Genomic DNA, 23,935 nt, shown 5'->3' on the forward strand with positions numbered 1-23,935 from the left:
TTAAAAAGTAAAGCAGTAATTACTTATATTACGTATTAAATACGAAGATTTACTCAAGTTTCATTATTTTAACAATTTATTACGGGTGACAGAGAATAGCGATAATTTTTTTTAAATTTAAAAAGTTTGTGAGTATATAATTAAAATTTTGAAGCTTAGAAAAATCGATAAAGTGGAAGTATTTAATAATTAGAGTGATTTGCAAATAAATTATGCTCATGAATGTCATTACGAATTAGACGTATGTGCGCATTAATTATTAAATTTACTTTTCAAATCTCTCTTTATTTTTTCTAACCCTGTCCTTTATAGGTTAAATGGGATGTCAATATGGGCCCCACATAATCCTCCAGTACATTGCGCTATCTACCTCTATGTATTTGCCTTCGTTGGACCTACATAACTGGGTAACCAATGTAGGGCCAACATAAAGCCGTCTTAAGCTTTCTGATTGGGAAGATTTTTGTAAAATATTTGTTCAATTCATTCCAGTTATAGTCATAGAGGTTTAAGAATAGAGGGGAAAAGCGCTATACTAACCCATTAGCGGCAGCGACAGCATAACTAAGTGTAACGGGGCATCTGTCCTTGTTGCCAAAGCCACGTTATTGGCTACTTCTTCGTTCTGGATCCTACAGTTGATTCAATCTCATGTATGACTCGACCAATAACACAACTGCCAGACAAAGACAGATGCCCCGTTACGTAGCGAATTCTGCTGTCGCATATCACGTCCCCTTTTCTCCTCTATTCTTATACCTCTATGGTTATAGTCATAGAGATATTATAAGATCTAATAATATCTCTATGGTTATAGTACACGTCATAGACATATAAGAAAAATAGACTGCTCGTTCTTATGTATAGCGCTAAAGCACAAGTAGAATGAGACACAACATCGAACGTGGATATATGTCTCTTTCGCACATTGCCAAAGATCAGAATGTGCGAGAGAGACAGATACCCACGTTCAATGCTGTGTCTTCTACTTGTGCTTCAGCGCCGTACATGAGAACGAGCAAACTATTTTTCTTATGTGTCTACGGTCTACGGTCGACGTCGAATACTGGTTGCGTTCGAATAAATCGTATTTGCATCTTTATCGTATGTTAGTGTTGCCAAAGCAGTCCGTATTTCTTATACGTTTGTGGGTGTTTCAGTCCAGTAATCAGTGGGTGTAATGTAATCCGCAATCGCCGCCAGCAGTTACATATGTACGACGTGACAACGTTGCAAGGTTGGGGGCGCTACTGTCGATTTACTGGTGATGTGATCCGCAATCTCACCAGCAGTAAAGCAGACGACGTCCGTCTACTTGCTCTTTTTCGTGACATTTTCTGATTGTAAACAAAGCAAAGCAGACGACAGAATGTTGGAAAATGTCACGAAAAAAAGCAAGTAGACGGGCGTCGTCTGCTTTACTGCTGGTGAGATTGCGGATCACATCACCAGTAAATCGACAGTATAGCGCCCCCAACCACGCAACGTTGTCACGTCGTACATATGAAACTGCTAGCGGCGATTGCGGATTACACCCAGTATACGATTCGGATCATACATCATAGAGATATAATCTATAGAGTGTGCAAGCCACCCATTCTTCTGTAAAAGAAAGCGTTAACACAATGAATAGAGATGCAACATCAAGCTACCTTTCTATCTCTCTCTGTGGTCGCTGCTGATTGACTATAGATGTTTTACGTATATGTATTATGTAGGCATAGCTCGATGTTGTATCTCTTTTTAACGTGTTAACGCTTCCGCTTACAGGCTTGCCTATTCTGTCTATCATATCTCTATGATTCGGATACGATTGAGATGCAAATACGACTTATTGAAGCTTTAATCCCGTCCAGAAAAAACCTCATTTATTAACAAAAAATTGATCCAGAGTGAGATTTGAATTCCAGCTATTAAGATCTGTAGGCAGACACTCTACTGACAGAGCTATTAAATGGGTCACCATACATAAAAATATATAACACTACCATATGTAGTTATATTACTACGTCTGCTCAGTGTTTACAGAGGGCGAAGGGGTCAAGGGGCTGTGTGACAGATGCGAAAGATTCTCCTCATTAGCTCTGCCATATTCAAGACCAACATGCACACAATCCTCATCAACCAACTACTGGCTCAGAATCTCATGTCTGTGAGCCTCATAAGTGTAAGTGACGTACATCGTAGTATGCGTCACAGTGTAAGACATACAAGGATACAAGTGGTCCTATTGCCTACATTTTCTACGGAAATTTATTTTTAAAATTTTGTGTCACTTTCGCTGTCTTACACCGGCTCTGTTCGGAAATGATACGTTGGTTAAGTATTAAGTTGGTACCTACCCCCACCCTGGCTTAACTAACTGACCGTGCGTTCGCACATGTAAACAATAGTTAATCAGCTGATCACATTTTGGCGCACTTTAAGCGCTTTTAAGGTTAAAGAGAGGACTTGAAAGCGCTTAAAGTGCGCCAAAATTTGATCAGCTGATTAACTATTGTTTACATGTGCGAACGCACGGTCGGTTAGTTACGCCAGGGTGGGGGTAGGTACCAACCAAAAACTTAACCAACGTTTCATTTCCGAACAGAGCCACCAGGTCCACATTGGAAACAAACACCGAGCATACTTAGTAGTAGAACTATATATGACTATATATAGTGGTGTCTGCTAACACTATAATTATATAACTATACATAGTCAAGATGGTAACCGAGTTTAGGTACTACCTCTCTCTCTTTCTCTCTCTCTAGCCGAGATATGATTGGTTGCAGTGCTCCCAAAAGTGGCATCCAAAGTAATGCGAAGTTCAAATTGGCTATATGGAGCAAAACGCAAATACCCACATAACTCAACAAAATTTCTAACATAATAAATAAATAAACCCCAAGCTATTAAACCCAATAACCCAATGCTAATCAACCCAGTAACACGAAACGCCTACTAGCCACTTTTAAATTTAATGCTTTGAATAATAACAAAAGCACCAATCACCACACAACCCGGAGCGCCAACTAGTCGCTTTGTTAACTTATATAATAAATAAAATATTATAAGTGCCAATCACCACACGACCCAGGGCACTTACTGGACGCTTTGTTTACTAATAAAATAATTAAAATACCACGAGTGCCAATACCCACACAACCCGGGATATTTAGTAGACGCTTTGATAATTAATATATTAAATAAAATAACACAATCGCCAATCACCACACAACCCGCAGCGCTAACTGGCAGCTTTGTTAATTAATTATAATAAATTCAACGACACAAGCGCTAATCGCCTTACAACCCGGATTGCTTACTGGTTGTTGTATTAGTTAATAAAATAAATCCAAAGACCCAAGTGCCAATTACCACACGACCCAGGGCGCTTACTGGCCACTTTTTAATTATAAATAAAGAATAAAATATTACAAGCGCGAATCACTACACGACCAGGGGTGCTTATTGGCCGCTGTGTTAATTAATATAATAAAAAAAATATTACATTCACCAATCACCACAGGGCCCGAGGTGCTTACTGGCCGCTTTGTTAAATAATATAATGAATCCAAAGTTATTAATTAACAACGCGACCAGTAAAGGCCCCAGGTCACCTGGTAATTGGCCTTTGTGTTATTTTCTTTATATTACTAATAAACAAAGGAGCTAGTGGGCGCTCCGGGTTGTGTGGTGATTGGTGCTTGTGTTGTTTTATTTATTATAATAATCAACAAAGTGACCAGTGATTGCTCCAGGTTGTGTGGTGATTGGTGCTTTTGTCATTATTTAAAGCATTAAACTTAAAATGTTACTGGGTTAATTAGCGTTGGGTTATTGGGTTTAATAGCTTGGGGTTCATTTATTAATTATGTTAGAAATTCTATTGAGTTATGTGGGCTTTTGCGCTTTGCTCCATATAGCTTATTTGAATTTCGCATTACTTTGGATGCCACTATCTGGAGCACTCATTGGTTGGCTCTGTCAAGTCTCCTTCTCTTTCTAACCGAGTTATGATTGGTCGATCGAGTTCTCGATTTTTCAGGCCCAACCAATTAAAGCTCGGCTAGAGAGAGAAAGAGAGACGTAGTTCCAGTACACTTGGTCGCCCTGCCACGATCTCAGCCGCTTGCATGCTCACTCCAGCAGTTTATGCTCTAAGGCACAGCCCGCTAATAGCGTAATAGCACATATTTATAGCTCGGTATGGATACCAGAGAATGGGACTGCTGGCTGTCGTGTCACTCTAGCCTTTAGTGCGTCTTCCGTTCAACAGTCTACGGATGCTACCAGCTCTGCCAAAGAGTGGAGCGCGTTCATCTTCTTTCTCAGTGTGAGCTTGAAATGGAACCCTTAGGGTCAGCGATGGGATATAGTTCCGGCCAGATTTGGAAATTCTCTAGGACCCAACCTCTCTGACGTAGGAAATCACTAGATCAAAAAAAAAATAGTACCGAAGGTGAAGCGCGAGATTCAAATAAGGTCCAATAACACAAGCGCCTATCACCCAATAACCCGGGGCGCTTACTGGCCACTCTTTTAAATAAATAATTATCAATAACACAAGCGCCTAATAACCCGGGGCGCTTACTGGCCACTCTTTTAAATAAATAATTATTAATAAATAACACAAGCGCCTATCACCTGATGACCCGGGGTGCTTACTGGCCACTCTTTTAAATAAATAATTAATAATAAATAACACAATAATTAATCATAAATATGTCAAGCACCTTCTTCCTGATGATCCAGGACACTTATTTGCAACACTATTAAATGATAAAAAGTTGATCGATAACATATTAAACATATCACAATTTTGATTGCTTATCTAGTACAACAAAGATCTTTTTAATTGGCGCTCTTGTAATTACTTGATAATTTAGTATTCAATAGTAGCCAGTAAGTACCCCGGGTCATTAGGTAATAGGCGCTTGTGTTATTTTAATAATTATTTATTTAACAGTTTGACCAGGAAGCACCCCAGGTCATCAGGTGATAGGCTCTTGTGTTATTAATAATTATTTATTTTAAAGGGTGGCCAGTACGCGCTTCGGGTTATTGGGTGATAGGCGCTTGTGTTATTGGACCTTATTTGAATCTTGCGCGTCACCTTCGGTACTATTTTTTTTTGATCTAGTGATTTACCACGTCAGAGAGGTTGGGTCCTAGAGAATTCCTAAATCTGGCTGGAACTATATCCCATCGCTGTTTAGGGTGCAGTCCCACTGTGCGTAATTGAGCTGCAAAATAGATTTTGCGCAACAGAACGAGCTAATTAGAGCTACTGCGCGTCTTTTTAAACTACTTTATTCATTTTACGTACAGCTTTCTGACCAATTCAAACTACGCGGGCTACCGCTCTTCGGTGTAGCAGACGCCCCACACTTTTCATCTGTTCCGTGACTTGCACAGTTATCTATTATTTTCTCAAAATATCCTATAAAACCCATGGTAATGTCCAAGTACCTGAATGTCGTTGGAAAGATTCTGATTTCTTCTATCTGCTACATAGTTTTCTATTAAGAACTCCAGTATCTTTGCTGAGATATCATACAACCTGCGCCACCAATTTGACGACCCTCCAAAAGAGGCTATGGTACAGAGGCTATTTTCCAGTTAGTTTTTTTCAACAATTTCGGTGGTGACGAGGTCTAAAATTTTGGGAAAAGACTCGTTGCACCTTCAAGAATCATCCTTTAAAATATCATTTAATACTTCAGTGTTTTGATTTAGTAAGGAGCCACCTTAAGATGAAAAATCTGTACCTATTGACAAAAAAATTTTTCCTTGAGTTTGAAGTATGTAATGTATATGTATGTGTGTGTGTGTGTGTGTGTGTGTGTGTGTAATGACGCAAAGGCTGAATAACTTATAACTAATAATTAATAGATTAATACCTATTAAAGTTTTTTATTCTGATAAATATTTTGTAGAACCCGGTGTACCGAGGAAACGACATGTACCGAACAACAGGAACGGAGCACTGGACCAAAAGTCACTAGACAATAAAAGTTACTAGATTCTCTCACTCAATAATTGAATTCATTATTTACAAGCTTTATGACATTTAATTACATTAATTTGTATACCCTCGTAATCCGCAAATAAGGAGGAATCGAATCGTACAGGTAGAATTGGATTTTAACCCAATTCAGCACTTAAAACAAAGTTTTTTATTCTTCAGCGCCGCGCCCATTTTCGACTTTTTATTTTCCAAATATCTCGCAAACTATTGGTCCGCAAATAAAAATTCAAGTGGAAGATAAATTCGCAAGTAAGGAGGAATCATTTAAGCCCTGAATGGGTGAAAAATATTAATATTTAATATTTACGGGCCCCAACTTCACAAGTCTTAACTTTTTTCCCCTCCGTCAAGAGAGAGAGAGAGAGAGAGAAAGAGCAGTGTTAGAAAAAAACAGAGACCCTCCGGGCTTCGGCTCTCTCCTCACCTTACTCCCGAGATGTTGGCTACAAGGTAACTTGAATGCGTGGTTCATCTGTATAGACCAAGAGCTGAGGCTCGAGGGTGGTCAAAATTTTAACTAGCCGCCACTTACACTAGAATTGATGAACTTTATGATTCTTAGAGATCCGAAATATTTCGGTCATATTTTATAGTGGTAAAGAGTTATGTGATAATTATAGTGGTGCCATATAGTCTTTTTTATTAACTAGCCGCAACTTACACTAATGCATAAAGAATACTAAGTTAATTATAAAATATCATTAGCAGTAAGATTAAATTGCATTTTGTGTCCGAAAATTGAATTTCAAAAACACAGAAATTGTATTCTTATCTACACTGTTATTTACAATAAATTATCTATTATCTTAGATGAGTATTAGAGCATTATAGATAAGATCCTGTAGGGGGTCTTTTTTTTTAAGTCGGTTTTCAGATATAAGATGCATTTTAATCTTTTTACAAATGGCATTACTTTGCAGCAACTTTGTATTTTCTATCTATTGGTGTAAGTTGCGGCTAGTTAATAAACAAGACTATATGACACCACTACAATTATCACATAACTCTTCACCACTATAAAATATGACCGAAATATTTCGGATCTCTACGAATCATATGGTTCCTTAATTCTGGTGAAAGTGGCGACTGGTTAAAATTTTGACTACGCTTGGGCTTTAATTTTTGGTCTAGTATAAAGCTGCAGTCACATGGAGCGCAATAGAGCGAGCAGGATAGAAATTTCTCCATAAGCGGCTGTGTTAAGTCTATTGCGCCGCGCAATAGGGTTATCCTGCAGCGCAATAGACTTAACACAGCCGCTTATACCGTGTGTTCCAGTCATAGAGGTATAAGAATAGAGGGGAAAAGCGCTATACTAACCCATTAGCGGCAGCGACAGCATAACTAAGTGTAACGGGGCATCTGTCCTTGTTGCCAAAGCCACGTTATTGGCTACTTCTTCGTTCTGGATCCTACAGTTGATTCAATCTCATGTATGACTGGACCAATAACACAACTGCCAGACAAAGACAGATGCCCCGTTACGTAGCGAATTCTGCTGTCGCATATCACGTCCCCTTTTCTCCTCTATTCTTATACCTCTATGGTTCCAGTAGCGCTCTCCGACAACTTACCGACAACCTAAACTTAACGCAAGTTCTCGAAAGACATTATTAAGTTGTCGGTAAGTTGTCGGAGAGCATTACTGGAACACATCCATAGCCCCATAGAGAAATTCCTATCCTGCTCACTCTATTGCGCTTCATGTGACTGCAGTGCAGGGGCCGTACCATATGACTTTTTTTTGCTTCAAAGGCCTTTGTTATAACATAGGCCGATGTACAGAAAAATAGTTATATGGTACGGACCCAGCCTCAATCTATGCTGCACTCTTAGTAATATCGAATATTATCGATATGAGTCGATCTTTTGTATATGCGTTGGTCAGGTTAGCACATCACGCTGCGGCCTGCGCCGCGGCATTTCATCTTTCTCCCGCTACGCCGCTATTAACCTTAAAATACCTCGAAATCAAGTTGAATTACAACATTAAGATTGAGAATATTATTTATCTTTGTAAAAGTAATGATTACAACCTCGTATTGTTTGTCACCCTCCATGTCGATTGTAACCCCCCAGAGCACAAGCCCTGAATCCTGGCTAACCAGTAAGTACTCCTTTTATATGTTGGTATTATAAGTTGCTTCAATCACATAAAAAAAAATTTTTGAATTAACTTTTGCGAGAGAGTTTCACTCTAGTTATCTATAGCATTGTAAATTATTGATATGTATGTGTCATGTTCATAACAAGTAGGTCCTATAAATATTTTTACGTTTGTCGTACGGACTTTGTTCATTTGATAAAAATAATTTAATTATAAAGTTACAGTGCTTGTGTGTTTTAATGCGACTACTTAGAGTTTAAAAATCTTTTGTGTACTATGATTTAAAAGGCTGAGGAGATTTTTGCTCTCCCTGCCTATGAACTTCAGGTGTGATTCCATCTGAGATCAGATAATTCTCTCATGTTAATAACTAGCCTGAGATTTCTGAAAACGTATCTTTACTAAAAAAAATTTTTTTAGTTGAGTTGACAGTATTCAAAGCTGATCTGATGGTGATACCATTTAGATGGAATATCGAAAAATACATCTTTGAAAGTGTTTTATGTCATATTTTAAAAAATGAAACAATTTTTTTAGATTCTCAGGTGGAATGTCATTTGATATATTATTTATTAAAATACCTGAGATCATCTCACCAAAGAATTGAAAAAATTTATTTCATCTTCTTCAATTAACATAAATCACTTTTAAAAACATGTTTTTAGATGTTCCGTCCTAATAATACCATTAAAAGGGCAGCTTTGAATACTGTATGATTAATTTTTGATGTTTTGTTTAAGTAAAAATACTACTTAAAAATCTCAGCTAAGATCTCAGGTGGGTTGTTGGTATGAGATAGTTACTTGAGCTCTCAAGTGAGATGTCACTTGATAGTAATAGACAGGCTCCAATACATTTTTTATTCGAAATGTAATGTTACACGCACTGTCAGAGATTAGTAGGGAGATTGCTGACTGCCATACTACGGAGTGTGCCCACTTTTTTCTAGTGGTTCGAGCGTCCCACCGCGGCCAAGCGGCCGAACCAGGCGCACATTTTTTTTTATGTGAGAAGCACGGTAGGGGTATAAGAAGAGTGGATTCGCGTATAGAAATGTCCATATAGGCGCACATTTTGGAGATGCGTGGAAGGGGTATACCGAATGTGCGCCTACGACGAGAGGAGTGGAAATGTCTGCTATATAGCTGTATAGCTGAGCGCACAGCCAAATTTCTCTTTTGAGTATTTTGCCTCTGCAACCTGCAAGTGTATGCTATATGTGTATTTAACTGACTGGCTCTCGCTCTGGCTTTAATGTTATCCATGAATCTTACTTAATTAAATCATGAAACTAAATGCTCATTAATTATATGCACATACTTTTGATTTCAATACATTATTTTTTAACTCTCCCGTACTCTTAACATTCCCAAATTCATTTACGTTTTTAAAAAAGATATAGCTTCGACTATTTTTTAAGGTTTTCAGTACAACTTTAACCACTAATTTATTAATTTTACACATCCTAACTGCTGTGAACTGTAGGACAAGCTCCGGAGGATATCCATGAACATATGTGACTTCGAAAGAAATTTCACGTATTCTTCGGATAGCTAAGATGGAAAAGGCTTAAGGTAAAGTAGGTAGTACTAGAACAGCACATAAAGTAGCATCAGTACTGGAACGACGCTAACAAAATGTTGTTACAGACGTTATAATACTGTAAATTATGATTGAAAAAATATATTTACATTCCTTAGAATACTATCTGTAACAATGCACTAAAATAGCAGCACTTAATAGTGAATAAGAATAGTAAAAAAATTTACAATACCCCTTAAGTGATGCTGGTTAATTTACCTATTTTTTTCATTTTGAATCCAAATATCAATTTTGCATTTTGCGATAGAAAATAAAAAAAACCGTTATCAGTACAAAAATAATTATTAATTATCTTTGATATGGTAATAATAATTGAAATTAGGCATTGAATGACCAACAAAAAAAATTTTTTAATAAAAAATCACTCGTTCCAGTATGCATCCCAATTTTAAAATGAGTATTCAATACTGGAACAAAATGGCGTACCTTGTTCCAGTATTGCTACTCTTTTTTCAGCTAGAATCAGAACTTAAACAAGTGCACCATTGACCGACTGTCTAAACCTCGGTCTAAACTATTGCTTTAATCGTAGTTAGTGTTTATGAAGCAAGATTCAATAAATATTAGTGATGACGGTATTTTTACTTGGTATTTTGATTAAGTGTTCATATAAGTGCGGATGGGTGAATGTGAATGGGAAAATAATACCCTCTTGCTTATAACGCAGTCTAACCTCAAAATTATTTACTCTGTACATGTAACGGTAGGTTATTTATCATTAACTGTAACAAGTAAACGATTAGGTATGTGCTTAATCCCTTTTTAAATAACAAAAATAATTGGATTTGACGTACTTGTGCTTCAATAATTATCAACTACAGTTTACAAATGATAAAAAAAAAAACGAATGAAAATAAAAACATTAAGAAAAGTGGACTTATTCAACGAAACAAAAAGAATAAAAATAAATTGATTAAATCAAAAGTATGTGTAAAATATTGCCACACAACAAGAGAACAGCGCTGTAAAAGTTAATCTTTTGATTAGTACCAGTGAGTATTCACTTTACGCTGTTCATAGTTTTTTATTTATTTATTATATATTTTTAAAAAATATTCATTTAAGGTGATAACGAAAAAAAACTAATTTTACCTAATTTTAAACTGGTATTTTCTTACCCTGTATTTCAAGCACAAAAAAAAGAAAAATAATACTTTATCACGAGAACTTCCACCAGCAGCCTTAGTTGATGATTTGCTAGAAGTTCTTTAGTGAAGAGAAATTAAAAAAAAAAAAAAAAGAAGAAAAAGTTTTACTGAAGATACAAGGAAAAAAAGGCCAAAGCTATAAAAGAAAAAAAAATAGATGCCAATAAAATTTATCAAGAATCGAAAAAGACATTGGTGCAAGACCAAAAGGATTATAATTTACAAATAAAAGAGTTTAAAAAGTCATTAATTAGTAAATCTATTAAAGAAAATAATGAATATAAAGCAAGAAAAGCTATAAATTTAATTATATGATTATACAATGGTAAACTATTAGTCAATATATTTGTATACTTTTGTGAGTCACCATTAGAAGTCATAGCTTTAAAATAAATTAAATTGTGATTGTAATAACGTATACCATTACACTTAATAACGTTACACTACTACTCTCGATATCGTTCCAGTATTCATGCCATAGGAAAACACTAGTTCCAGTACTACAGAAAAACAGTTTTTTTCTTAAATTTAATTATTTATCATTTAAAAGCCATCTAGCTATTATTTTTGTTTTGTAATTAGTTCATCAAATATATAATTTACTAAAAAAATTTAAAATACATCAATGAAAGTGTTAATTTCGTGAAAAACAAAGGATTTACAACTTTCGTTATAGAATGTGTTCCAGTACTACCTACTTTACCTTATGCCGCTGCATGGATTGTTTTGCATGTAAGGGTTCAAATCCACTTCATAGTACAATTTTTTTAATTTATTTATTTTATTATTTAATTTATCATTTTGTCTTCATTTCTTTTATTTATGTTTCGTTACTATATATATGTAGTCAACACTTTTTTTCGGATACATCAAAATAAATATTGTTACTTTATACTTCTTGTTAGCAAGGCAATTCCATAATTTTGTAATACTAAAATAACTTTAAAGGATTTAAACATAATTTGTGCATTTTAAAACTCCTAAGAAATTCCGAACATCCTATTTACGACAAAGAAAACAGAAGGCAAAAGAAAACTCATATTTTTATTACGATTATATCAAATATGATTAATATCCGTGAAGTACAACTTACATCCAATTATACATGAATATTTATCTACGCACATATACTTTTTAGCTTGTATTTACATTCCTTAACAATACCTTGTGGTTATAACTGTGGCTATGAATACCTTGACAAAATTCGTACTACATATATGTACAAACATAAAAGAAGATTCTTTAATTTTTATAATAGTACGTATTTTAGATTAGAGAGCCTTACAGAGACGGAACAAAGTTTTTTCATACAAGACATATTAGTTTCAACAATTTGTAACTCGGAGTATGGATTTAAAAAAAAAGTTGTATTGTGTAGAAACAATTAACCTTTTTACCCACAATAAATTGTTATTGTAATTTTTCAGAAATAGTTATCAAAATTTTTTTAACAGCGCGTAAATCATAGACAGTTTACCAAACTTTTTTTTACTCTGTTTTGAAAGTGGCACTATATATGTGTTTATAGATTAATAGCTATACAAAATATTAGAATTTCCCAATTTAAATTGCACTTTTAATGATCGCAATCGGTCAATTAATTTTACATTTTATGCAACACACAATGTTTTGCATATATTTATTCGATTGTTTGTAGTTGCTAAGATAGACCATCAAAAAACACCTCTAGCCATACAACGAAATGCAGCTAATTTTTTTTTTTTTTTTTTTGTAGTTATAGTAACAGTCGTATTATCGGTATCTTCAACCACGTGACACAAGTTACTTTTATTTAAAAGCTCGTGGAACTCTCACGAGGAGTAGCTTAACTTTAAAATCTTTAAAACGCCTTTTTTATATTTCTGCATATTAATTTTCAAGAATCATAGCCTTATTAATTTATCATAAAGAATTATGCACTTAAATACAGGAAACAATAGTTTGAATACTTCACTATTTTAAGAAAAAAATGGAAAACTAGGATTAATAATTGGTCGATTTTTTCAGAAAACTGTAAATTTTTTAAAGATTTTGCACTATAAATGTATGTGTTGATACTATTTTAAGGGGATTGTCGTGGTACAGTCAATTTCAAAATTGAACTTTCGTATTAAAAATGTCTTTGTTGTGATTATTCTTAACAAAACAGGTAAATAATTTGAAAATTAGATGCATGGAACCGAAAAATACCCAGGAATGTAAACACAAACGTTTAAACAACTAATTAACCTAACTTTTGTCTCGGACTGTACCACTACATAGGTATTATAGTAAGGTTGTAACTGGACTTTAAACTGTTATGTTTTAGAAACGGTGAAGCTAGGCTTCCTTAATTTTAGTATACTTATTTTAACTATAATAAACCCTAACATAATGGTTTTTTCAAAGATTCTAAAGAAAATTTCAAAAGTCATGAGTAAAAACGTGCATTTTCCAACAAGTCCTTTCTAAGAGCATGTGTATAAGTGGCCAACTTCGCGATTTTATTTCTCAAAAATGGTGAATCTAGGCTCTTTAAAATTTTAATATGTTATTCATGATGGTGAAATATACCTATACAAATTTTTTCAGAAATTTCTTAAAACAAAGAAATATCACAACATCCCCCTTAACTCTTAATCGAAGTTTTTGCTAGTAGCAGAAATAGACCCAAACTCTGTTTTTATTAATACATACATTTTTAGTTAAAAAATTTTCTTAGTTCTCACAATTCCTGACTATAAATAATTCGTCAGGTAAGCATAATAAAGAGTCTTTCCAGAGTAATAGGCGTAAAAGAGCCTTTTTAAAACGAACATAAGAAAGAGCCTTTAATTTTTATTTCTTTGATTTTAAGTTGGTTCTTCATATTTGTGTGTGTATATATAATTGATATATAAAAATATGTACATTACTACCTTAAAATAGAAGTAAATAAATTGGTTAAAAAAGCATTTATATCTTTTTGTTGAACTTCTCGTTTTGCTCTCCAGTGTAGAATAAACGTGTGGATTCGTACAAAGGTACATGACCAACCAAGAGCTGGATGAGGAGCAAATGAGAACTCAAAAATGTCGAAGAATAATCTTGAGCAACGTTTCGTTGGGCTTAATTATACTAATGAACGCCGGCTTAATACACTTCTGTGCGAGTGTACCTCTGTATAAAAAGGCTTTTTCTTTTAGTTTAAGGAGGCTTGGGCGATTTTGAATTAAATGTTGGCTAGGTCTGAAATTCAGAGATTATATAGATAAAGTTTGCTAGATTTTTTTAGGAAAATAAAATAGGTAGGTCAACACATTTATTTTCGAGAAAATCGCTTGTGAAAATTCGTCATTTTAACACGCAACCTTACGGAACCCGAAATTCAATAGACTACCGTACCGCAATAAAAAGCTGTGGGCCCACACATTAAATTGGTACATGTACTTGAAAGTATAAAGAATCTATTATTTAAAAAAAAGAATAGGATCAACACGTTAAATTTTGAGAAAATAGCGAGGAAAACATCGAACATGAGAATTGTTTTGTTCAGGTACTGTAAGTGCGCATGCGCTGTACATTCATAAACATACAAGCATGAAAATTTAAGTCTAACACAAGTATAGGTATATAATAGCAGATGAGAGCAAGAGAGTACAGTGTTGTCAGCTTTATCGTGGCAGGGCCGTCGTCTTTACACAAGGTACCTCGGGAAAACTAATAAATTTTTTAATATCGATTTTCCCAATGACTTTTCCGCGTATTATTGGTATTATGTTCACACATGTGTATAATCAAAATGATTGTAAAAAAATATTACAAAGAATCATTTGTATGACAAGTACCCCACAGGGGCCCTTCAATAGATACGACACCAAACGCCCAAGCCTCCTTAAGAAGACTTTCTTCTGCCCGACAATTTAAAAAGGCTCTTTCTTGACTTATACTCTAAAAAGATTTTTTTTGCGCTTACCCGATGGTATCATTGTTAATAGTATTACGATGCTTTTTTTTCATTTAATGTAAATGATTCAACTTCCTTAATAATCTACAGCCTAAAAATATCTTTATTTTAATCATCACCCTTGAAGGTACATCATTTTTTTTTTTTCAAACAAAATACTGCGGTATTATAAAAAATATTTTGTTTTAGAATCTTGCCGAATAATTTTTATTACTTATTCATCGAACTGTTTCATTCATTATTATTCTTCTGGCTGTCTAAAAATGAATAAAAGTGGTACACCTAATTAAAGATTTGCAAACAATTTGAAAATTTTTACAAAACTGTTCTCTATTGTGTTCACAAAGTACATTTACTGATTAAAATTTCAGCATTAAGTAAATAGCAGTAGACGAGCGACTTTTTTTGTCGTAAATAGAATGTTACAAATGAATTTCTTAGGAGTTTTAAAATGCACAAATGATGTTAAAATCCTTAAAAGTTATTTTAGTATTATAAAGTTATGGAATTACCTTGCTAACAAGAAGTATCAAAGTAACAACATTTATTTTGATACATCCGAAAAAAAGTGTTGACTAAATATATGTATATATATTAACAAAACATAAACACAAGAAATGAAGACAAAATGATAAATTAAATAAAAAAAAAAAAAAAAAAAAATATAAAAAATTGTACCATAAAGTGGACTTGAACCCTTACGTGCAAAACAATCCATGCAGTGGCATAAGCCTTTTCCATCTATGCTATCCGAAGAATACGTGAAATTTCTTTCGAAGTCACATATGTTCATGGATATCCTCCGGAGCTTGTTCTACAGCTCACAGCAGTAAGGATGTGTAAAATTAATAAATTAGTGGTTAAAGTTGTACTGAAAACCTTAAAAAATAGTCGAAGCTATATCTTTTTTAAAAACGTAAATGAATTTGGGAATGTTAAGAGTACGGGAGAGTTAAAAAATAATGTATTGAAATCAAAAGTATGTGCATATAATTAATGAGCATTTAGTTTCATGATTTAATTAAGTAAGATTCATGGATAACATTAAAGCCAGAGCGAGAGCCAGTCAGTTAAATACACATATAGCATACACTTGCAGGTTGCAGAGGCAAAATACTCAAAAGAGAAATTTGGCTGTGCGCTCAGCTATACAGCTATATAGCAGACATTTCCACTCCTCTCGTCGTAGGTGCACATTCGGTATACCCCTTCCACGCGTCTCCAAAATGTGCGCCTTTATGGACATTTCTATACGCGAATCCACTCCTTTCATACCCCTACGGTGCTTCTCAAATAAAAAAAAAAATGTGCGCCTGGTTCGGCCGCTTGGCCGCGGTGCGGCGCTCGAACCACTGGAAAAAAATGGGCACACGCCGTAGCATGGCAGTCAGCAATCTCCCTACTAATCTCTGGCACTGTAATGAAAAAAGCATAGAGGTATAAGAATAGAGCACGCAAGAGGTATGTCACCCTGTAAGTGGCAGCGAGATCAGCGTAGAAAGAGATAGCTGCACATAAGAGGAATCGTGTCCTTGTCTAGCCAAGCGCTGTGATTGGTTGACTTTCTCTCCTGCTCTCCCGATCACGCAAGGTAGAGCAGACAGTCAGAGAGTGATAGAACTCCCCTTATGCAGTCTTTTTTCTCTTAGATGATCACGCGCAAATTGCCCACTTGCGTGCTCTATTCTTATACCTCTATGGCAAAAAGAGGGGGGGGGGGGCGAAATATCGACAGTGCACCTCGAAATGTAAAATAGTATCGTCTCTTATTAAACGTGGCCTAAAAGCAGAATTTTAATTGAACGAAATAATTTATTTTAATGTCATTAATCATAACACTAAGAATTCCTAAATTTAATAAAAAAAAGAAAAGGCTTGTTTTTGAGAATGTGTAACATGTAAACAATACATTGTCATAATTGCATTTTTAAACGGCCGAAGACCCAAAAATCTATTAAGTATAATGCATTTTCGTAATTGTCTAATTAAGTTAGAGCAATGATGCGATAAAAATTTTTTTTTAAATAATTTTGTGTTATAAATCAACCTGTACGTTTTGGCTGGCAAAAATTGTGTGATATACGTTAGGTGTAACCTTTCTGTTAACCGTAGTTTGGCTTGGTTAACAAGCAAAGAAAAAATTTTTCTTCATCGCCCCATATCTCGGTTCTCGACGAATGGGGATCATTCGTTTAAAAGGACGAAAGGTTGGAAATTGCTTCTTCTGCAATGTTACAAAGGGTCATCTGGTTATTTTGCTGATGCTATTGTTACGCATCATTGCTTTAACTAATTGTGACTACAATATCGAACATCGTTTACGACTAAGTAAGAGCAGTAGACGCAGAAATGTGCGAAAAATGATTGGTCTGAAATTGTACAGATGGCGGTAGTCGGAAAGCCTAAAGTAGCCAGAGTGGATAGTGGATCAGTGTTGGCAAAGAGGATATCGCATACCCCTACCACTATCGGAACTTTCCAAAATAAAATGTTAAATAATAACGCAAGCAACTATCACCCGATGACCCGGGGCGCTTACTAGCCACTGTAAGAAATAATTAAAATGTTAAATAATAACGCAAGCGACTATCACCCGATGACCCAGGGCGCTTACTGGCCACTCTAATAAATAATAACACAAGTGTCTATCACCCGATAACCCGGGGCTCTTACTGGACACGCTAATAAGTAATGAAATGTTAAATAATAACGCAAGCGCCTATCACCCGATGCTCCGCAATGCTTACTAGCCATTCTCATAAGTAATTAAAATATTAAATAATAACAAAAGCGCCTATCACCCAATGACCTGGGGCGCTTACTGGCCAATTTAATGAGTAATAAAATGTTAAATAAAAACGCTAGCGCCAATCACCCAATGACGCCATTTTGTGGACTGCATAGTGAGAAATGCAGTGGAGAGTGAAACACAGATTCACACGTATGCCCGTACATCTTCGTTTGGCTTGCTGTTGTTTTCCCAGTTAGTCCCCAAAATGACGGAGCCCATCAATGACTATCGGGCACTTCCGCTACACTTTTTTACATCCACTTAAGCTGAAATGATTTTCGTATACCCCTATCACAGAATTAAGTCAACCATTAGAGCAGTCAGCAGCCCGTGTATAAAGTGTATAAGGCTCTGGTTACAGAGTGTTAAAGTGCAGTGTGGCAGATGCGGGAGCTTCTGATTGGCTCTGCCGTGTTCAGGACCACGCGCACAATCCTAATCAGCCAATCACAGGCTCGGAATTTCATGTCTGTGAGCTGCATAAGTTGAGTGACATACATCGATATGTGTAAGATGTGTAAGATGTGTGAGAAATATACATAGATATACAGTTTATATGTACATTTTGTACTCTCTCGTATGAGAGTATACTGCAGTTGTTGTCAAGCAGTAGCATATATAAAGATGTACCATTATCTGTAGTATATTAAATTCATAACTTATCAAGAAATGAAATAAAACAAATAGACGAGTAGAAAATCCGCTGAACCTAAAAATTGATATCCAAGGGGTCGTTTTTGATATAGTACGTAATTCAATGCGTAGATTACGAAAAAAATACTTAATCACTCGAAAGCTTTCTTGAATAGCGTAAAAATAGCGTTTAAAAATTTGTTTCGCTCATATCTCATTATTGGTAACAGATCGAACGAAAATAAAAATACCAGCGTGTAAAGCGGAAAATTTCCTATCGATAAGGTCTTTTACTTTTGTTCGGACCAACGCAAAATTTTAAGATAAAAAATATCTAATGTACATTCGTCCAGTATGCGATGAGAGCGAGTGAGACAGAGAGCGCGTGGACAAGCAGCTGAGTGCTCCGACCTACACCGACGATCGTCGGCTGCTCCTTGTATGTATATAGATGTACGTGATCATATGTGTGCACTGTGCAGTATCCGCATTTACTTGCACTAAAATCAGAATTTCGAACTTTTTGGAGTCGGAGAGGAATGAGGCTTGAAGAGCAACTCTTTCTGTATGAAAAAATATGGTGTTATGCTCTTACTATGCTGCAGCTTAGACAAATAGTGCACGTATCGTCAACACGTTATGTGTTAGAAAAAAAAGGACGGTAAAAAAATATAGTAAAAATAAAAATATGAGGGCAATATTATATCGAGGTCCTAATAAAGTGTGAACGAATGAACGATGGATAAACGAACGTGCCCAATATTTGGACTGACCGATCGATCACAAAAAACATACGCATAATTCAACAGTGAATGCTAGAATACATTTTTTTTTTGATAGTTCTTTAAAGTACATTAAAAAAGAACTTTCATTAAACGATACTTCATTCTTGGTTTTCCTGTCCATGTATTGAATATGTGCTTTTTCATATAGAGCACGAGACTCTCAAGGTAGCAGTCCAATAGCCATGAAAATTTATTCACCATTACTTACAAGTAACTTCAATTTTGAAATGAATTTTGTTAAAAAAACACGTAGTAGTTATTTTGATTACACGTACACAAGAGACGAGAAACAGATCATACGGTAAACGATAAGTAAGAAGAGGTAAAAAAACGGGCAATGCTAGATTTAATATAGGCGTGAACCGACTCGACGCAACGATAAAGGTGGATAGCAGAAGGCATTAAAAAGGTGAAAAGACAATGCGCACATGCGTCTGGCCGTCAAAAAAAATACAACTACAACACAACACTTCGCCGCCACATATACATAGATGCCAATATTCGTTCTAGATCTCATATATATAGATAGATAATCAGCGTGCATATGAGAGCACGGACCTCGTAGAAGCGCCTCGCTCAGCGGTCGCAAAGAAATCCAGCGGCCGTACATTTGTCGCCTTACGTCCTACTATGCTGACGTAAACAAAAAACTTGACTGTCGCGAATGACGAAAAAGTGTTTTTTGAATTACCGATGATCCTCCATGGAATACACATTTCTTTCTCCTAAATTTTTTTCTGCAATTTTCACAATTTTGCCTTGCATACCGTTTTCTGTTGTCATGCTGGTTTAATAACAAAATAAAAATTATATATATATACACACACATATATATATATATATGTATATAATTGTTAAGTATGTATCATGGCTTTCGAAAATGGAATAAACGAGATCGTAGATGTAAAGTCAAATTCAAGCATATAGAGAATAAACAGTTAGCGATGTTTTGTTTATGCAATAATTTCGCATAATATTTTGTACATCCAAACATTAATAATTATTGTAAACTTTAATTTTACTTTATACGGTTCTATTTATTAAAAAAATATTTTTGACAAATAAGATAATTTTGACAATTTTGTTAATCACTTTCAAAATTGTAAATGCTATCATCTACTGCTATCATCTTGTTTTCCGTATGCAGGTTTTGAACAAATAAAGCAATTTTTCATGAAATCGAAGCCTTGTCCTTCTAAGATAAGCTCATAAAACTCTGTCGCATCATTGAGAGAAATCTCTGACGTCCCAGAGCTGTTTCTATTTGATGCATCAAATACTGTTTCACACTTGTCATTCGTTTTTCTTTTTTTGGATGGTGGAACATCTCGTTTCCTTGTCTAAACCAGTCGGCACTTTTCGTGTACAGTCATAGATGATTTTCCTGTATAGTTATTAACAAACATAAAATGAAGCTTTTGATAATAAATGCCTGGTGCAAATAATAATTTTCAAGGACATTGAAAGCACCTCCAGAACTATATGTCTACGGCTCCATCAATGAAACACTAGATAAGTATTTTTTACCTTCCCACTTAAGCCAGTCGTTTTCTTGTCTGGCTTTTCTCTTCTTGGTGAAACTGTTGACTTGTTTTTCTTTTATCAAAGTCTTTTCATCATCATGTAAGAGAAGCTTGTCGCATAACAGACACATTTCTGCATCCTCCATGGAATCCATGCTTCTAGAATAAAAGTGCCAGAAAGACCATATACTGTCATTCAGAAACGAAACTATTGGAGATACAATGTAATACATGGCACATAAACAGCAATAATACATCATAATTGTACCTCCAAACAATATTTATTGATAAAAAGATGTTACCCGCATAGGTCAATATTAAAGAGTGGAAATGAAAATTAGGACTCATAAATAAACGTTCCTAGTGTATGTGCTCAGTCCATGGATGGTTACAATAGTAATGGACTTATTACACAAGTTCATGTAAAAAAAGATAACTCCAGAATTATAACTTTAACAAATCATACACAGGTGTACATTATTTCCTGAATTTTTATAAATTTTACTGTGAAGAATTTAATAAGTAATTTTCTCCACGTGTATGAAATACGATTTTAGTATTTTAAATGAAATATACATATTAATATAACTCACCTTCTGAACAGTGTTTTTCGGCCTATACATTATTATTATTTTTAATCTATTGTACGTAGCAATAAACAATATTAATTACTTTTATGCAATATTGTGTTGGCCCGAACAAAAGTAAAAGACCTTATCGATAGGAAATTTTCCGCTTTACACGCTCACTGAGAAAGATTTGGTGCTGTAGTTGTCCCTCCCCCTACAGCATGTATACCAAATCACGATAAGTCTGCTGTCTCTGACTACTGGGATAGCAGGTATCCCAGTCGGAACAGCGCACGTACGAGCCCAAGTATAGTAGCGTTACCTATAGTATGGTTCGACGTATGTACCATAGGTTAGGTGCACCGCATATACAGGTCTTGTGCAGCTCTCGTCTCAACTGGTATCGCTGACGCACTAAACTTCCGAACTAGCCCTGTACTATCGGTGGTACTCTGACGGCGCTAAATCTTTCTCAGTGCTGGTATTTTTATTTTCGTTCGATCTGTTACCGTTAATGAGATATGAGCGAAACAAATTTTTAAACGCTATTTTTACGCTATTCAAGAAAGCTTTCGAGTTTTTAAGTATTTTTTTCGTAATCTACGCATTGAATTACGTACTATATCAAAAACGACCCCTTGGATATCTATTTTTAGGTTCAGCGGATTTTCTACTCGTCTACAAAAACTATTCAGCTAAATGATAATCTCAATTAGATGATTTAAGTTGTAGTGAAAACTTAACCTATTGGCCAGTTGCAAGTGATGGGAGGGGATAGATGAGTCGGTGCCAGCGTGCATAGTGGTGAAAACAGGAAACCTGGGGCACCAAATTACTGTCATTTCTGCTTAATTAAGTGAAGAATAACAGTATTTCGTCAAATTTACAGATGTTATCAGCACGTATGCCTAAATAGTATCAATGTTATGAAATTGCAGTTACACAAATGTAAAAAAATTAAGTATGTTGTACCAAGAACGGTTGTAAAATGTTTGAATGTAACAATATATTAATGAAGCCTCGTTAGTTTTCGATCCAGAGCACACTCTCAGAAGCAGACGGCAAAAAGAAAGATAATTACGTGAAATCAGACATGATCATTGTGGTTTATATTATTTAAACGTTTATGAAATATGGGTGTAAGAAAGTGCTATGTTGTTCAGTGTATCAGTAGCGCAAAGGTAGATGGAGTAAAATTTCATAAATTTCGATGATTATCCAATTGTAAATATAGGTAATTTTCATGTGCATTGCAACTTAGACAATTTTCAAAATAATCTGAACAAAACGTTTATGCAGGTTAACTTTGTAGGGAGCTGAAGTTACCGAGGTCTGCCTTATTACGACGGCACTTGTCAAATTGCTAACTCCATCACTTTGTAACATCGCACACATGACTATTTTCAACCAACTGTTTACCTTTTTTTAAGGCTTCAGAGTTATAACAAGTCGAGTGTGTTATATTCCTAAAGCCTGTTTTTATAATAACATCCATTATCAGATGAATAAATACACTAATTTTTTGTTATTAATTAATTATTACTGAAAGTGTGCATCAGTGTATGCTGTTGACGCATAATGTGGGTACCCGCGGTTGCACGATTTTGACACCAAGGGTGGCGCTGCATGACATGCACCTGGCCAATACACAGTATTGATTCACACATTATGAAAAAATAAGAATCACCCTGATGTTACCGATAAAAATTTATTGTATGTAAACAAATGTTGATTTATCAATGGTTACACTTTTTACGATGGTATAAATATATGGTTCTCCTATAAAGCAATCGTGCTTGGAAAACAATTGTTTCAAGTACAAACAAAATTACTTTTTGCTTACTGCTTTAAATTAGTGAAAATACTACTTACATCTCAAGATTCTTAAACCCTAAAACACTTGCTTACTGCTTAATAGTAAAGAAATTAACGACATTCCAATTTGCTTTAAGCCCAATAACTTCTTTGCTTACCAATAATAAAGAATTTAATATCCCAAGTGCCTTGAATCAAATGACTTTGCATGCTACTTTATATTGAATAAATTGATAACATACTAAGTACCACGAGTCTAATGACTCCTCACTGGTTAATAGTAAACAAATTAACGACATTCCAAGTGCCTCCAATTAAACGACTTTGCTCACTGCTTCACAGTGAGTACATTACCAACTTTCAAAGAATCATCGTCACTGATTAATAGTGGATTAAAAAAATATGGCCTGATGTATCACACAGACGATAGCCTTGCCTCCAGAAGTAACACACACTAAAACTGTGACGTGTTTCATAATATCTTTAATATAAAACGCAGTTACTAGAATTATAAAATCCTAATCAAATAATTATGTTTATTGAGCTATGAATGTTCAAAAAGTTTACGTGAAATTCTGAAGTTTAATTTATGTGTGGGAGTAAAAAGACGCATTTGCAAGCAATGCAAGCTTAGCATTTTATTTTAATAAATTATATTTTTACATCTACATCTAATACGTAATGTATAGCAAAGACATTTAAACTTTTTATGGGTAAACGTGGAATTCGACAATCGTAGATATAAATAAACTCGCCAACTACAAGTATAAGATACTTAAAAAAATCCAGATTTTAATAATTGTACATTATATATTCAGCAATTATAAGCTACTTAGATTTTTAGTACAAATAGTTCTATAAATTATCATATAAAAAAGGTGTTCTTCTGTTGTAAAAATAAATGTTAGCATTAGTTTTGTAATTTTTTTCCATTAGGTGTCTCACTTGGAAAATAACATTATTGTTACTAAGAGATAACTGCAATGCATTATTACTAAGAGATTACTGCAATGTATGAAAATTA

General features: G+C 34.8%; 1 long non-coding RNA gene across 1 annotated transcript in view; it reads left to right on the forward strand.

Annotated features, from left to right (window-relative positions):
- Window positions 1–7,913: 7,913 nt before the first annotated feature.
- Window positions 7,914–23,935, forward strand: part of LOC106641054 (uncharacterized) — a 70,388-nt gene continuing 54,366 nt past the window's right edge. Inside the window, exon 1 of the long non-coding RNA XR_016293305.1 lies at window positions 7,914–8,120. This is a non-coding gene — a long non-coding RNA (uncharacterized LOC106641054). The remainder of the gene's footprint in view (window positions 8,121–23,935) is intronic.

This window comes from Copidosoma floridanum, unplaced genomic scaffold (genome assembly GCF_036245765.1).
Source record: "Copidosoma floridanum isolate Cflo_tuat_1 unplaced genomic scaffold, Cflo_Japanese_pri ptg000027l, whole genome shotgun sequence".
Classification (NCBI taxonomy): Eukaryota; Metazoa; Arthropoda; class Insecta; order Hymenoptera; family Encyrtidae; genus Copidosoma; species Copidosoma floridanum.